Source organism: Centruroides sculpturatus, unplaced genomic scaffold (genome assembly GCF_000671375.1).
Source record: "Centruroides sculpturatus isolate CEXI.00-Female unplaced genomic scaffold, Cexi_2.0 scaffold71, whole genome shotgun sequence".
Taxonomy (NCBI): Eukaryota; Metazoa; Arthropoda; class Arachnida; order Scorpiones; family Buthidae; genus Centruroides; species Centruroides sculpturatus.
Window position 1 is genome coordinate 1,134,034 of NW_019384332.1, and position 17,779 is coordinate 1,151,812.

General features: G+C 29.8%; 1 long non-coding RNA gene and 1 other non-coding gene across 2 annotated transcripts; both read left to right on the top strand.

Moving 5' to 3' along the window:
• The first annotated feature begins 7,312 nt into the window (after positions 1 to 7,312).
• Positions 7,313 to 9,568, top strand: LOC111630371. Its single transcript, XR_002757512.1, has 2 exons — positions 7,313 to 7,392; positions 9,300 to 9,568. It is a non-coding gene; the product is annotated as an uncharacterized LOC111630371 (long non-coding RNA).
• Positions 9,569 to 13,271: 3,703 nt separating this feature from the next.
• On the top strand, positions 13,272 to 13,343 carry Trnap-agg. Its single transcript has one exon. It is a non-coding gene; the product is annotated as a tRNA-Pro (tRNA).
• Positions 13,344 to 17,779: the final 4,436 nt, after the last annotated feature.

Here is a 17,779-nt window from a genome sequence, read left to right on the forward strand (position 1 = left end):
GTTTTTAAATAGTTAATGCATTGCCTGTTCAGTTTCTTTGTAATTGCTTTTTATTTACATCATTCGAAGAAGTTACTTCATAAGTACTTATAAGTATACGAAGAAGTTACTTCATGTACTTAAAAAAGCTTATGAGAAATATTGAATAATTTTTTGCATGGGTTTCGTGTAGAAGCTTCATGAATATTCAAAATAATAGAAAAAGCTGATTCTAAAGTTTCGGCCATCTGAAACAATATTATAAGTATAATTATTGTGTAACAATTAAGCAAATATTACAGAAAATCCTTTCCTTACTCTAATTGGTATGGTCCTTGTTATGATGAAAAATCCTCCACACGAAATTCCGATTGCAATATTTCCAAATCTTTTCATGAAATTAACAATCTGGAAAGATTAAATTAAGAAATTAGTTATTCGAAAAAGAACTTACAGATACAGAATTTATGATATTCGTTGATGTAACTAACTTACCTTTAATTTTCGAGTAATACAAATATTCATAGAGCAAAATTTTCTGATTTCCACAAAAGATCCATAAGCCTAAATATTTGAGAAGAATACCAAAAATGATATCAAAATAAATAACGAAACAATATCATAAAATAAGTTTTGTAAGTTAATTTTTAATTTATATAACAATTGATACTTACAACTGATGATATTCGAGATAATACAACACTAAAAGAAAGAGCTGAAGATATTCCAGTTATTATGAAAACGGAAATAGTAAAAGTAAACACGGTAAATTCTTTTTGCATTAACAATAAAGAAACTGCTAACGCCAATAACCAGATTATAGAATTATAAGCTAAAAATATCACGCTTTTAAAATTAGCATCGTAATTAAAGATATAAATTTGTTCGAGTAATTCTCTATGTTTTCTGATTATTGCTTCTATTCTGTAATACAACTTGATGTCATTTCTCTTGATTTTTATATTTTTAAGTTCATCTGATAATTTCTCGAATCTCCACTTGATAATTGTACAAGTAAATCCGCCAAAGATTCCCAAAGCTATTAGATAACCAAGCAAATATGCATCAAAAACTGTTATAAACATAGAACATATCAATGCTTCTGTTTCTCCATTTTTCTCTTTAATTGCTAAATATCTATTCGTAACTATTTCTATGGAATGTGATATGACAATGAAACAAATACATGTCACTTGTACTTGAATAACTGTTCTTGATAATTTTAATATTCGTCTTTTTTCACCTTTATAGCTGGACATTCGAAGAAACAATTTAATCTTTGATCGTCTTATTAAAGAATATAAGAAAAAAAGAAGATTTACTAATATTAATGTTGTTATCATCAGGTGAGTTCTGTTCTCGGTGATTCGTCCCATCCATGCTTCACAAGGAATATGTATTTTACTGTTTTCAAATACCATGATTAGAATATACATACAGTAATAACCGAAAAAACAGAATTCTAAAGTCCAACTATAAAAATTATATAATTGAGTTTTCCATTGATTTTTCTGAGAATTTAAGTGAAAGCATGGTTGTATTGGATCTACTCCAAGGGATACAAAAATCTGAATCACTGGCTGTATCAAGCAGCGGATGCAATTTGACTCTTCAGGTTCTATTTCAAAGTCTGTGGCCATTTTAAATTTACTTGCAAATCGTAATAGAAATGAAAGATAGAATTTTAAGCGTTGATTACAACTCAAGAGTTTTGTTAGAGAAGGTCTACGATTTGGCTATCAGTCAATGAATGAAATCGCGGCTATGAAAAAACTTAATTGGTGTGTCTCAGTTTTCTGATGTTGATTATAAAACGAGGGGAATTAATTTTCTGGTGTTCGGCATTTAACAGAACACGCGTGTATAGATTTTCCCCAAGAAAATATTTAGAATATGGCGTAGACAAGACGGTTTAATTGAAATCCATTAAGAAGTCTACTTTACTGAAGCTATTAAAATATTCTTTACTGAAGCTAATTACATTGCTTTTAGCAAAGTACGTGTTGTATAATAGCTTACCTGTTTACAGAGGATAGCACTTAAAATAAATTTATTGCGTTTCTCAATTAAATTCATTAAAAAATCGATGTATCTAATTTAAAAATTAGATATATCGATTTATATATTAATAATTTTGAATAATACTCACCTGACGTCTTCTAATAGTTGTCACGTGTTTTCATGTAATGTCTATTAAATAAGCCTACGTGCTTATTTAATAGACATTACATATATTAATATAGAAATAATCGAAAAAAAAACAATTCTAAAGTCCAACTATAAAAATTATAATGTTCTTTGTTTATTAACTTACGGCAACGCAACATTTGGACGGTCTGTCTAGACTAGTGTTTCTCAACCTCTAACGAATCGTCGCCCACTTCAACGTAGTATCGCCCCCCTTCACTTCAAAATTCCGATGCCGAGGGCCAAGGCTTACGCCAAATTCGTACTGCATTAAATAGACTAGTGACTAGAGGATTTGATCCCGGGATCCCGATTTTCGAGATCCCGGGATCCCGACCACTTTTCAGTCCCAAAATTTTCGGGATTAAGTTTTCCTAATCCCGGGATTTTCGGGATTGACATCATTTAAAAAAAATTGCAAAATAGACTGCATGAAGCGAAACGTTCAGTGCCAGTGCTTTTAACAGAATTGCTTGCCTATCATTTTAATATAAAATACAAGAAATTTTATTCCAAGCAAGCAGCAGAAATTAACCAAGCGGGCTTGCGATGCTTGCTTGGAATAAAACTTCTTGTATTTTCAACTAAAATGATAGGCAAGCAGTTCTCACTGGGTTACTTGGTAATATACTTCATTTTTGTATTTTTGAATTTTCGCGGGCGCCAATCGATTTTCTGGCGCAGTCGAGAGCACTACTCAGTGCGTTTTACCTGTCAATGTGTCAGCCATCTTGTTTTGCCAGTGTGGTTAATATAGACCCGACGCCTCTCGCTTAGGGGGGTCGACCTTAGGTGAAAAGGTTACGACCCCCGCCTTGCCCGTGATCTGTCAGGATGATGCGAGAAAGTCTTTTTACGTTTGGGAGTAGTGGTTTGCTGGATGCTGAGAGACTCACACAGAGACCGAATTTACAAAATTAACGTGTTTATTTTTAGAAAGGCATGCTTACAATGATCGAAACAATCGGGATTGTAGCCTTTACTCCTACAATCCCGATCTGTGTCGACCGGACTGTTTTCTTCCAACCTCCCCGTGTCCTCGAAGCTATAACTAGAACGGGCTTATAAGTATTTACTAACGATTCCTCCAACTTCCATCAAACCTAAACGCGTTTTCTCAGCAGCTGCATATATGTGCAACAAATTGAGAAGCAGACTTGGTGATGAGACACAGGATGCGTTGTTATTTCTCAGATCATATTTTCGCAATTCAAATTAGAATGTTCCTATTAGATTAGTTTTCTTTATATTTAAGAAAAATGTGACTGATTAATATTATTTTTAAATACTTTTTGCTAAGAAACTTACTTTACTACCTACTTACTAGGTTGTTATATGAAAGTAGTCTATTTAGTCGATGTTAAGAGAGATTTTTGTTAATTTTCAACGTTTATTTGCATAGTTTGTTACATAAAGGTTTTTTCAATTTATGTGAGTTTAAAGAGATCTCAGTGATGCTTAAAAAAGAATAAATTTAACATGAAGACTGAGTGATTTTAAGTCTGGTTAGTCTGACTCTGAGTCTGATTAGTTAGAGTGATTAAATTAGCTAGGTGTATACTGTAAAATATGTTGATTTTTGTCTAAATTTTGATTTGTTGATTTCTGTAAGATTTTCTTATTTTTTATTAACCCTCAATACCGAAATAATCCCGGGATCCCGGGATCGAATAAGTATAATCCCGAAATCCCGGGATTAGAAATAAGGACCGGGATCGAATTCCCTACTAGTGACTAGTATAATGTTATTTGTTTAATTATTATACAATATAACGAATAAAATATCTAATTATTCTTAATATAATGTTTTACTATATCGCCCAGAAAATTGTTTTTCGCTCCCCAAAATATAAATTGTTACTAATCGCCCCCTGAACATGGAAAAACGCCCACATAGGGGCGATATCGCCTCCGTAGAGAAACATTCCCCTAGGCCCAAATTCAAGCGTTTGTAACTGGTCCAAATTCAGGCGTTTTCTCCACATCTATAAGATGTGGAGAAAACATAGAAAACTCTACGTGGCCAGCCGGTCCTGGCGACTGAATTCCCAGTGTTCAGGGAACGGAACCGCTTGGCCAATGGTGGGCCAATGTTCTTTGTGATAAATTTTTATCTATTTTAAAAATAAATTTATTAAAAGCATTTTTATACTTGTTTATTTATGTATTTCCAAAAAAATCCAGCATTGAGATGCGTAACTTTCCCGGCTGTTATGAAATTTTATTTAAAAAAATAACTTTTATATTTTAATTAAAATATAATAAAATTCTGTGTGGCTCCATCTGTTATAAGATTTTGTTATGAAAAACGGTTTATATTTTTAATTATTATTGAATGGCAAAAAGCTTAATTTCGAGGGTTGTGATGAGTTTTACAGAAAATTCTAAAATGTAACTTTTTATTAATTTCTACATTTGAAATGTTGAAACGTAAAATAACTTTTTTATCTTACGCCAGAAATGTGAAAAGTTAAAAATTTATTTAATAATTTAATTATAAAAATTACTATTAATTATATTTCTATTCTAGAATCTTTTCTTAACTGATAAAAATTAATATTTCCTTTAATAAATTAATTTACGTAAGGATAATTATTTATTTGTATCAAAATTTTAATTTTTTAATGTAAGAGAACAAGTACAAAAATTTGATAAATTTATAAAAAGTGTAGTCGTATGTATTGCTTTATTTCATAATAATAAAAAAGTAATTTGAATACATTTAAAAAATATATATCAAGTTAATATTGTTTTAGATTATTAGATATAATTGTTTTATATCTAAAATGTTCAGAAACTAGCTTTTCATAAACTTAACTTTCTAAAAATATCTGAATAGATATTTTTATTGCCTACAAATAATCATCACTATTATTATTTTTAATACTACTTTTATGTTTTCTCCCATTTGTTAAGAGTAATAAACGTTTTATTTTAAATGTTCGGGTTTATTTACAAAACTTGATAGACAATAACTCCACTTTTTATTGAAAGCACATATCACTTTTTACTTTTATTGATATTTAAATCTAAACGTTCCTTAAATAATAAATACATTTTAGTTTTTAAGTATAACATTAAAAAAACAAGCATTTTTAATTATTATATTTAATAATGATATTTTTAAATTGGGTTGCAATTTGAAAAAGTTGTACACCTATAAATTCCCACTGCCATCTGTCCGTCCATCTGCCTGTCATTCTCTAGAACGGAGGGAGATAAATGAAAGAAGAGGCAGATTTGGAAACCTTAGGTGTAGGAGGCCCTCATTAACTATATATGAATGTCCGATACAAAACCAGAAGTTACATTATTTCAATTCTAATCTTTTCCCCTGAAAATAGTTAATAAGTGATAGGCACAACTCTATTGCTAACAGGAAAAAATGGTGTACAGTGACACTACTAATCTGAGATACAGAGCATAAGTTTAAATTAAATAAATTAAAAATATGATTAAAAATTGCAGCCCAGAATTGTGAAGACATCACAATAAATAATTGCTTGTTTTATTTAAAATAAAATCGAAAAAAATTTTAGTAACAACAAATAACATTGAAACCAAACATTAAGCTTTAATAACGTTTTTAGGAATATGTTAAAATTATATCATAAAGAGTGGCCAGAGCAGCCATTTGGCCCAGAGCTTGGATTCAAAAGAACCCATTTAATTACAGTAGAATCCCGATTATCCGTTGGATTTCCGAAAAAAACAGACGGCCATTTTGGATTAATCCTTTGAGGTGACGACTATTCTTTCAGATACATTTAAAATATTTTTTTTAAATATTTTTATTTTGAAACAGCATAGAATCTGCAACTATGAGTACCTACTATCAACATTGATTAGCTAGCATTCCTTCTTCTGTTCTTTTACTTTCCAATGTTATATTTAACAGAGGGAAAGTATAGTAATAGGTCAAAAATGACCCTCGAGATTTTGGCATTTTTGGACTCGGGACCTCGAAACATCGAGAAATGCAAAACAGGGTTTTTTTCTGAGTGTATGCGTGTTAGTGTGTGTGTGTGTGTGGAGTGCAAGATTTTGTTCCCTTTTTTTGAAGCTTAATAACTCCTGTACTTTTGTCGAAAATTTCGGAAATTTTGTAGAGAAGTTTCTGTATTAGGGGGATTGATACTATTAAATTTTGATGGTTTAAAGTTGAGGGGGTGGGGAGATAAAAAAGAGTCGTTTCATAGTCGGATTTTAAGACGATTTTGCTCGTTATTATCATTTACAATTTTTTATAAAACCCATCCTCACCCTAAAAATTACGCATTTTGACATTTTTTAATAATTAATAATATACAAAGTTTTTAAAATAAAATATCATAACAGATGGCACCACACTCAATTTTAAAATTTTGTGCCGGAAAAGTTACGCAACTAATGCTGAATTTTTGTAAGTATAGTTGAAATTTTTAATACGGCATCTACAGGACCAAAGTGATGCCTGATTTCGGACACTTTTGTTTTTTTTTTTCGCAATATTTCATAAGTTACATTGATGTATATCATGTAACTTACGAAATCTTGCATGTTATGTAACATTACACACTACTGGTGTATACTTCCGATTTGTTTACGCACACTATTTATTTAAATAGCCCGTGATAATACACTGCGTGATTATACTATTTTAATTTCGAAATGGATTCTCTGGACACAAAAGCTCTTTTGTTTATTAAACTAAAATGTCCAACTTCTACAATAATAAAAGTCAAATTTATGGTATATAATTTACATACAATAACATTAGTTCACGAATAACACGACTAATTACTCTAAATAGAAAATTTTAAACATTTTTAATATAATAAATAGCCTAATTATAAGTATTGTAAATGATTTTTTAATGTGTTGGTTGATTTTAAATATATTCGTTCAAACAATATTCCCACCAAAATATATTCACAGAAGGAAATTAAATATCACTGAAATTTTTATGGGTCACAAAAATTCTTTCGCTGACTACCAGTTGGGGGTTATACTGTTTTTAATAATAAATATAGTAATAAAATAAGTGATTAATTTATTTTGGTTTTGGTTCGAAGCATTTTTCTATATTTTATTATTAATTAAATCAATCGTAAAAAAATTTCACCAATAGGAAAATGTTTCGAAACGATTTAAATACGACACGAGCGGATTACTCGCTCATTTAAGAAAAATATTTAATATATTATTATTTTCCAGCTGAAATTTATATTAGCATTAAGAAAGAAGGTAAAGTTGTTATAATTAACTTATTCCATTATGTGAAATTTTTTATATATTTCTGAATAAACAAGTGATATAATTTCTTGATACCCGCGAACGTTTCATAAACTGATTTTTATACAATTATTTTTCATCTTTTAACGATAATTCAAAAATTTGAAGTAGGCAGAATCTTGAAAGAAATGTTTTAAAATTAAAATATATTAAATTTGGTAAACTTTAATTAATTAAATAGGCTAACATGTTACAGTGAGTTATTTATAGCCAATTTCGAATTTTCGAGTTTTGTTTTAATATTGTTACAATTTTTCGGTCTTTGTACTTCAGACCACTTATGCTGAACAAATTCGTTGTGATATACATTGCTAGAAAGTTGTTAGTAAATAATAAGATTAATATTAATTATAACCAGCTTTTTTTTACTTATCTAACTAATTAAATAGAATATTTTTCAAAAAATTTCTGCATTACTTCAAAATAATTTAAAAATTTCCAGATTTAAATGGCATATTATTTTAGAAATAAGTTGTTTCAAATTTTTATTGTAACTATTCCCTTTAAAAATTTCGTAAAGTATTTTAAATATTAATTGTAATAAAAACTCAATATCGAAAGCAGCTATAGAAAGTTTAATATTAATGATTACTTTCGTAATCATTAATATTAAGCTTTCTATATTAATATTAATATTATTAACATTAAACTTTCTATATTATAATATTAATATTTAAAATTATTATAATATTATATATTATAATGTTAAAAAAATAGCCTATAATAAAAAGTCGTCTCTTTAAGGGAAGACTGTTTATTGCTGGTGATTGGACATGATAAAAGTGTAAAGATTTAGTTTCTTCAATGTTTAAATTGAATTACTAATTAAATTATCAATTTTTTTGCTGTATCTTCCATTATCTTACTATTGTCTTTTTTATAAGTTTAACTGTAAACTATTCTTTGTCTTCTCTTTCTTCTACGTCGTTATAATATGTAAATACGGTCAGTCATTGTACTTGAAATTATTAATATTACTGTCTAACTTTCATAAACATGGAAAATAGAATATTTTCCATATTTATGTTTATGTTTATGTTTATGTTTATGAAAGCTTTAGATTTCAAAGTTAGTTAAAAACGAAGTTCTTTTTATTAGTTTTACTAGAAAAAAAAACAAAATACATAAACTCATTTTTTTTTGTTATAACAAACTATATTTATATAGTTATAGTTTTCTAGTTATATACTACTAAATTACTTTTAAATTTATGTTGTGTTTATCTGCTTTATATTTATTAAAATTAATTTATAAAAGGATAAATAAAATCATTTATAAAATCCGTATAAATAATATTAATTAAATTTAGATTTTTTGTCTTTTATAATGTTAAGATCTTCTCTCTACTTTAATATTATAAAATATTTTGCCTATATTTACCAATTACAATTGTATTTTAAACTTTACTAGCAAGTATTATTTTATTTAAAACACAAGAATTTCAATTCTATTTTGCAACATTCTCAAAACTTTTGATAATGATGATGATGTATATTACGTCTATTTGTATTATTAATATATTTATTTATTATTTCTTAATGTCATTTATTATAAAATTAACAAATATGCATTAAACAAAAATTTTGTATATTTTTAAAATCATATATAAGAAATATTTATTAAAAATAATACAACGCCTGAACAAAAGTATGGAATATTTTGTAATTGTCATGGAAAAATTGTTTTGAAACTGAACTAATTAAATTCATGAAAATATTATTGAAGTTATAACAATTGGCAAATATAATAGATTATATCTATTATATCAAAATATTCCATAATTTTGTTCAGGGTTTAATATCAATATATTAGTCTTCACAATAATTTGATGTTATATCTTTGTCTTATTTAAATTTTAGGAATGTTGAAGGTAATAATCATCGTTACGATAACAATTTTTGTGATACATTCTTCCGATGCAACTTGTGTCAAATGCAAGATTAAAGATAGACATCTAACCAGAACAGACAATCAAGACTCTATTAGACAACATCCTGGAAAAGAAAACCAAGATGAGAGTAGACATCACAAAAAGAAAGGAAACGAAGAAGAGAGAATCCACCGAGACCTAAAGAAAGGAAACGAGGAAGAGAGAATCCACCGAGACCTAAAGAAAGGAAACGAAGAAGNAAAATCAAGAAGAGAGTAGACATCTAAAAAGAGGACAAAATCAAGAAGAGAGTAGACATCTAAAAAGAGGACAAAATCAAGAAGAGAGTAGACATCTAAAAAGAGGACAAAATCAAGAAGAGAGTAGACATCTAAAAAGAGGACAAAATCAAGAAGAGAGTAGACATCTAAAAAGAGGACAAAATCAAGAAGAGAGTAGACATCTAAAAAGAGGACAAAATCAAGAAGAGAGTAGACATCTAAAAAGAGGACAAAATCAAGAAGAGAGTAGACATCTAAAAAGAGGACAAAATCAAGAAGAGAGTAGACATCTAAAAAGAGGACAAAATCAAGAAGAGAGTAGACATCTAAAAAGAGGACAAAATCAAGAAGAGAGTAGACATCTAAAAAGAGGACAAAATCAAGAAGAGAGTAGACATCTAAAAAGAGGACAAAATCAAGAAGAGAGTAGACATCTAAAAAGAGAAGAAAATGAAGAAAGTAGAAAATGGATAATAAATACACGTAAGATTTAAAATCCAAAAGTAGAAGACTTTTCTAAATCACTAAATTATTTTGTGAAAAAGCTATGTTTTAGATTAAATTTTACTTTGTTATTCTGGTAATTTTTATCGGGTTGTATGTTATGTTTTTGATGGTTATTTGAGAGTGGTGATTATATGACTTCTTCTATGTATGATATAAATAAATAAATAAATAAAATATATAATCACTATGATGGCAAAATACACTATACCCACCATGAATATAAAATCATTGCCATTATACTGTACAGCAGAAGTCGGCAACGCGGCGCCCGTGGCACATTTTAGATGCACCCTTCAGAACCAAGTCACGCAAGAGCAAATATACAGTAGAGCATCGATTATCCGAATGAGTTGGGGACTGGGGTTGTTTGGAAAATCGATTATGTACGAAAAAATATATTAACCTATCTCATGTTGAAATTCGTTCAAAACGTGTAACAGTAAATGCAATTAATTATAAGTTTTTTTTTTTATCGATTACCTACTAAGAATAAAGTATATAGAATAAAATTACGAAAAGTTATACTAGAATTATGTTTGAAAAAGACAATTGAAAAACTTATAGAACTAAGATGTAATTATTCGGTAAACGATTATCCATATACATTGCTTACGAAATTGAAATACGGCATTTTAAACACTCTCCCTTTCCCGAAAATATAGGGTTTTCCTTATTATCATAATTAATAATATAAAAATTAAATTTTAATAAAATTTCATAAAAGATTCAACAAAGAAATTTATCATAATTCAACGAAATTTAAGCTTTTAAGCTTTTATTATTCTTTAAATTTTATATCGTAGTATAACTGAAAATCATCGGACTTTCCGTTCTCAGGCCTATAACTGGAGGTGGCCAGCAGTCGTTCAACTATTTGTATGAAGTTTTTAGCCACTTCTGTCCGTTGTTTCAATTGACGAAATTCTGAATATTTATTTATTTTTCTTAGATAAACATAATTTTTCACGTTTAAATTTAGAATTTTTGTACAGTTTTAATGAATCTAATTCATTTTATTATATTACTAGCAGACCCCGCCACGCGTTGTTGTGGCTCAAAATGTATTTATTATAAATGTATAACACTTCCCACGTGGGGGGGAGAATTTTTCGAAAAATCCCTTCTTAGTGTATATTCTCTTGACGTACCCTATCAAAACGCAATCAAAAACGCAAAAAACCGCATCTAAAATAGTATAATAGAAGCCTAGTTCTTCACGGTGAGCCTTAATCCTCTCCCTCTCTCTCGCGGGGGAAAATATCGAAAAATCCCTTTTTAGTGTATATTCTGTTGACGTACTCTATTAAAACGCAATCAAAAACGCATTTAAAATAGTATAAATAGAAGCAGAGTTCTTTACGGTAAGCCTTAATCCTGTCCATCTCCCCCCAGTGGGGGGAAGTTTGACACGTATATTATATAAAAACACGTGCATATTCGAATGCAGCGTTGTGTCAAAATTTCAAAAGAATCGGTAGGAACAAACGAACATTACATTTTTATTTATATAGATAGATAGAAGATGATCTGCTTTAGTTCATCCTCACAGAAAAACATAATGCCTCACAGAAAAGGGCGTCGTACTCGTAGCGCCATCTGTTGGACATAAAAGCCTTAACCCTAGATGATATCTTTTAATTAGTTTATATGAATGTTTAACAGAACAGCTTATGTCCACCCTGAAGTTTCATTCTAAATATCGGTAAAAAAATTTTTGAAATCGGATGAGTAGTTTCGGAGATTACCCCTACATACAAACTTATAAACATTACCTCTTTATAATACAGTAGAACCTCGAAAACTCGGCTCTCGATAACCCGGCACTCCGGATAACTCGGCCACACCCTGGCAGGGCAAAAAAATCCTTAGTTAATTAATTTTTATGATAAAGACAGCTTTATGTCTCATAAAGTATTTTTCTGAGGTCTGTCTTATCAGGTAAATTACTGTACAGTGTATTCATTAATTTTCATTTTCATATAGTAAAGGCCTTCATAAAAGACCTTCAAAAAATGCCTTCATAAAAGATGTACTTTTCCTTTGTTTAAGGGTATTTGGGCAGTTTATTCTCTGTTGTATTCTCAAGTAAACAATACATACAAGTACAGTACAGTATTTTCTGAGGAAACACTCATACTTATTTTTTTAACCCCATTCCCGATAACCCGGCATTTTCACAAACTCGGCCACCCTTCGGTCCACATTATACCGAGTTTTCGAGGCTCTACTGTATTAGTATAGACTAGCTTGTTACCATTACTAATCATAAATTTCAAAAATGTATGTGGTAAAACCCATTTTAAGAACGTTATCAGAATGCATATAAACTACGTGGGAAGTATGTCCTCGTAAATAGCGAGTTTATAGGAAAATAAATGTATAATACTCCCCGCGGGGAGGGGGGAATTTCGAAAAATTCCTTCTTAGTGTACATTCTCTTTGGAAATGAAAAAGGGTCGAAATCTCACAGAACACTCTGAAATGTCGAAACATGCAAAATAATTCGGGAGTAATTTCTGTATGTATGGGATTTTGTTCACCCTCTTTGAAGCTTAATAATTCCTGTGCTTTTTGTCGAAACTTTCTGAAATTTTGCAGGATGGTTTGTGTGTTAGGGGAAATACTGTTCAATTTTGATAGTTAAAGGCCAACGAAACGGGGAGATAAAGGAAAGTCCTCTATCATATCTGGAGTAGGGTAGGACTTAATGGCGATTTTATTCGTTATTAGTATTTACATATGTTTTTCATAAAACTCACTCATCCCTACCCTAAAGATTAAGCTTTTTGTCATTTTATAATAGTTAAAAGTATAAATAGTTTTTTAAAATAAAATATCATAACATATCGCGCCACACAAGCAGTTTTAAATGTTGCATAGTAAGTTAAGCAACTCGTTGCTGGATTTTTTTAAATGCAAACTGTCGCGAATAATTGCGCTAATGACAGGTTGGTCTAGTGGTGTGATTCTCGCTCGGGTTCATTTCCCGGACGAGCTCTCCGATTTATTTTGTTTATCGTAATAACGGTAATTTCAAGCGACGTTCGTTACGTATTATTCGTTTTCTGCTAGGTACGATTTGCTGACGTGTAAGGTAAAGGTTTCTTTTGTTTTTTTACAAAAGGAAGTATGTGTACTGTTTGAATAAAATATTGGGAATTATTATTGATCGTGGCTCGTTGGTCTAGCGGTATGATTCTCGCTTAGGGTGCGAGGGGTCTCGGGTTCAATTCCCGGACGAGCCCTTTATTTTGTGATGTCTGCAGTGCAGTGAATTCTGCCTATTTTTTAACTTAGGTATTTTACCTGTTTCCAGCCGGTGAAATCGCCAAATATTCTTTTCCTTTCTTTTATAAATTTTTCTTTTGCTATTTCACACTGAAAATGAAATATAACTCCTCTCTTTTGAAACTTATCAATGTTTTCCTTACACATATTAATCACTGTACTTAACTTATTTTTCATCACTGGAGCCAACAAATTTTTAGCTCACTTTCGAAACATTTTTCTAACATATAAAATAGCATAATATTTTATTTATTTATTTTTTGTTTTCGAACATTATATTTAAAAAGACTAAAAAATGCCAATAAGAAGTAAAATTTTCATTAAGTCTGACCCACTTGAGATATGACACTTTTCTATCCTGTATCTCACTCCCACGACCTTTAATAACTAAAATTTAATGTCTCATATATAAAAATAATCCTTTAAAGTTTCAAAATTTTGTTTATCCAGTTTTAAGATAGCTGACACACACTCATTGTATTTTCATATATTTTCATATTACCATAATCGCCATACTTTTCGTATGTTATATATAAAGCTGGGACATTGCTCTAAATGCCTATTTTCTTCTTTAGTTCAATTTTTGGATTTTTTGTATCAAAACGTATAATAAGAATGATGATTGATAGGGTAAAACGGGTGACACGCCTATAGTTTTTATCAACACTTATAAGTCGCTTAGCTGAAGGTCCCAAAAGAAATAAATATAAGAAACACATACAGCCAAGTGGTATCTTTTAACAAAAGTAAACAGTTTAGTTAAAACTCGACGTAATATAGAAGGTGCAACAAAATAATACTTGTCAGTTTTGAGCATTTATCCTATACCTCCAGGAGAGTTGTCTAATGCTTAAGGGTAGATGCCTATTTTATGTAACATTTTATGCTTTTTTGAACTGTCCACATTCATTATAGGCTACAATATACAGTATATATGTTTCATATCTCCATTTTTTGTATCCTACATAGCGTACCGAACCCTATCTGCTTTACTTGTCTCATTTTCTAACTTAATTACACGATAAGCAAGACGTTATGCACGACAACCATTAAAGTGACTAGTGTTCTACTGAATATGATTTGAGTAAACATCTCTCCGTCTAGGCATTTCACTCGGTTTTATCTTGTATCAAAAAGTAATCGTGTGTAAAAATCCATATTCTAGTAATAAGTGTCTAAAGTTGACCTATTTTATCATATTTTCTGAAAACCACTTATTTTCTCTTAATTTATGTTAATAATAAACATTATAAAGCTACTAATAATATTTATTATTAACGTAAATTGTTTTCATTCATTAAAGTGCCAATATGAGTGATAATTAACAATAAAAGCGAAAATAATTAGAATCACTTTGACAGTTTTTAATGGTAGAAAGTTTAAAATAATTGCACGAATACGAAGTATATTAATCACAGTTCTCAGAGAAGTCTTGTAGAATCAGTTATTTTAGAGCTGACAGTCAAAATTTTAATCGAAATGTGGTGGTTTTCACAATTTTGATTGAATTTTCTAGTAAAAGGCATACAGAAATGATAAACTTATTTAGCAATTGGATTTATTTTATCGCATACGTTTCGCACTTTTGATAATTACATATTGTTTATGCTAACACAGTATAGTGGAACAGCAATTTTCAAGTTGTCTATGCTTACATCGTACTTTTCCAGCTGAAAGTATAGAGATGGAAATATCCAGCAACGTGTTGCTTAACTTTTCCGGCGACATTTCGTGACGCCATCCGTTATGATATTTTATTATTAAAAACTTTTTATTTTTTTAACTATTATAAAATGGCAAAAAACTTAATTGTAAGGATAGGGATGGATTGTAATTAAAAAAATGTAAATGCTAATAACGAATAAAATCNTCCACCAACGAATCACTTAACTTTCCCGGCAACATTTAAAATTTTCCTGGCGCTTTCTGTTACGATATTTCATTTAAAAAGCTGTTTACATTTTTAATTACTATAAAATGTCAGAAAGCTTAATTTTCAGGATAGGGATGAATTTTATAAAAAAAATTGTAAATGCTAATAACGAGTAAAATCGTCATTAAGTCCGACTTTACTTCAGATATAGAATATCATTTATCTCCCCGTCTACTCTATCTTTAACTATCAAATTATTAATAGTATCAATCCCCTTAATATACAAACCACCCTGCAAAATTTTAGAAATTTTCGACTAAAAGCACAGGAGTTATTAAGCTTATAAGAGGGTGGACAAAATCGTGCCCACCAAACACACACTAACATCCATACATATAGAAATTACCCCCGAATTCTTTTGCATTTCTCGACGTTTTCAAAAGTGTCCTAAGTCCAAACATGTAAAAATCTAGGAGGGGAATCATTTTTTGACCGATCGCCGTACTTTTCCTATATTAAATATAACAGCCGAGAAAGTAAAAGATCTTCAAGGTTTTTACATTTTTTGGATTTTAAGACATCTGAAGAAGTAGCGTATCACCTTCTTTAAATATATTTGACAATTGGTGTCCCAGCTATATAGCATTCAGATAATGGTAGGGAATTCAGTAATAGAGTCATATCCTAACTATGTGCTATGTGGAAAGCGTAAAGATAGTTCACGGAAAGCTTCGTCATTGTCATACAAAGCTCAGTTGAAAGGGCCAATCAGGATATATAGAATATGCTAATTGCATGGATGAACGATAACGATACAAATAAATAATCATAATGGTTTACCCTTTGTTCAATTTGCCAAGAACACAACATACTATGAAGGAATACGCCAAAGTCCTAATAAAGTGCTGCTTCGAGTTAAACCAAAAAGAGGCATAGCATCGTCATTTTTTCCTGGCGAGCAAATCTCAAATACTAAAACCGAAGAACAGCTCGAAGAAATTGTTAATACTTTTGAAGACAATTTGAGCAGTTCCATAGCAAAAACCATATTCCAAAAGAAAATTTTGAGGAAGAGCTGCAACCTACCATGTCTTCATATCAAGCACTAACTGAACAACACGAGTTTATTTCTATAAAAAAAGCGGCCACAAAGGAGAATCTTCTATTGCAACAAAAATGTTACGAACCTCAAAAAGAAAATTTCCTTATATCATATACTAGCAGACCCCGCCACGCCTTGTTGTGGCTCAAAATGTATCTATTATAAATGTATAACACTTCCCCCGTGCGGGAAAATTTTTCGAAAAATTTTTTCTTAGTGTACATTCTCTTGACGTACCCTATTAAAACGCAATCAAAAACGCAAAAAACCGCATCTAAAATAGTATAAATAGAAACAGAGTTCTTTACGGTAAGCCTTCCCGTAAGGCTTACCGTAAAGAACTGTCCATCTCCCATGTTTAACGGAATAATATACAGCTTATGTCCACCCTGAAGTTCCATTCTAAATATTGGTGAAAGAATTTTTGAAATCGGATGAGTAGTTTCGGAGATTACCTGCTGCATACAAACTAACATACATACAAACATTACCTCTTTATAATATTAGTATAGATTAAAAAGTTGCATTTTTGTCTTATTGTCTTAACGTAATAAAAATATTTTTATTCAACATTCACCATCAGTGCATGCTGAATGTCGACATTTGCCGGTGTAAGTGAGAAATAATGATATTTAGCAAATATTTCGTACATGCATCAAGCGATTATGTGAATGCTGACATTCATCGGAGAATATCGACCTTTGCCAGATATCGGTCTTTCACAGTAACATATATACAAATAAAATAGCTTTAAGAAATTGATATTTCCCCAATGTTTACCTCTAGGTCGGGGTAAAAATACTTTAAAAAAATCTATTTTTCTTAATGAAATTTTTTGAGATAAATATTTTTTGTTAATCATAATTTTTTATCGAAATTAGACTGAAAGATCTTTATATGTAGAAATATTTTTAAAATAGATAAATGATCCCCATTTTGCGAGTAATCATCCGTATTTATAATTTTATGTAAATCTGAACACTTAAGGTGGCAATTATTAAGAATGAAAACAAATAAAGAATGCGTGTAAGTCCAACAACAACGTTGCTAGCTTGTTTTCTTCGATTTAGTTTGGCAACCAAAGAAAAAATATAGACAAAACTCAATTGATTGTTAATTACAGTAAAAAAAAAGTTAATGGATTTCTAGTTGTCTATAATGTGTATATGAAATAAACACAAATTATCCAAATACAAACAAAAAATTGTAAAAAATGAAGTGTTAAAAAATTTTTAAAATATAGATTTCCATATATAAAAATTAATATAGAGCATCCATCATTTTGTATAATTTATAAAGAAACTTTTAAAGACATTTAGAAACAAATCATCCAACGTACTGCAGAAAAGCCATTATATTTTTTTGACAATTTATCGCAAGATTTTAAATTAGCGATATTGTGTTCACTTTTTAATCTA